Genomic DNA, 1,027 nt, shown 5'->3' with positions numbered 1-1,027 from the left:
TTGCAACTTTGTGGGTTATAGTATATTTCTTCATTAAATGTTCAAAAACCCAGTTGCAAAAATGCTTTCCTCCATCGCTAATGATAGTGTGAGGAGTACCAAAGTGAGCAAAGATATTGTCTTTCAAAAATTGAACCACAACTTTGTGATCATTGGTCTTGCAAGCTATGACTTCCACCCACTTAAAAACATAATTGACTGTGCCGAGGATGTAAAGATTGCCATAGGAGTTTGGGGAAGCTCATGAAGTCGATGCTCCAAACATCAAAGATCTCAACGATTAAGATTGGGTTAGGAGGCATCATATTTGGCCAAGATATACTCCCTAACTTCTGGCAGCGCTCACAGTATAGTGCCCCGAGTAATTACTATACTGTGTTTAGCCTAGTTGAAGGGTTAGCAAGATTGCTCGGTTCATTAGAGTTTGTTGGGAGTAAGATTTTGGAATTTTTGGGGTTCTTATCGAGTGTTCGCAGGGGGGACCATTGAACGTTTACTTTGCAACCCTAGAGCCATTGGGTAATAGTACACCGAACGTTCACCCCAGGGGGGGAGACCACCGAACATTCATTGACCAAATATTGACCTACTAGGTAATGACCAAGCGTTTGACCTGCAACCCTAGAACCACTGTGCAATAGTACATTGAACTTTCACCCCGGGACAACCAAACGTTCGCTTACTTGCAAATGTGTCACAATAGTGCCCTCAGCTTTTCAAACCCTATAACTCCCACACTCTTCTAAGCCTCATTTCCCCCTCTGACCCCTAGCGAAACTATGTTTGAGTGATTTGTGAGTTTTAAGAAGAATAAGGAAGGCTTTCTTTAGAGGCCTTATTCTAGAAAGGTAACCTTCTTAACTTGACTTGTTATTTACCTAGTTGTTATGCTAGTAAGTGTTTTCCATAGATTGGTTGCTAGATTTTGGGCATATGTTGTTGTTTTAGGTTTTAGTCTTGGGTTAACGTTTTATTTTCGTTGGACATATTTTCTTTTGCATGAACATATTATTATGGGCTGGGAGTA

The sequence above is a fragment of the Corylus avellana genome, chromosome ca2 (genome assembly GCF_901000735.1).
Source record: "Corylus avellana chromosome ca2, CavTom2PMs-1.0".
Classification (NCBI taxonomy): Eukaryota; Viridiplantae; Streptophyta; class Magnoliopsida; order Fagales; family Betulaceae; genus Corylus; species Corylus avellana.
Note: the sequence above shows the minus strand (reverse complement) of the source record.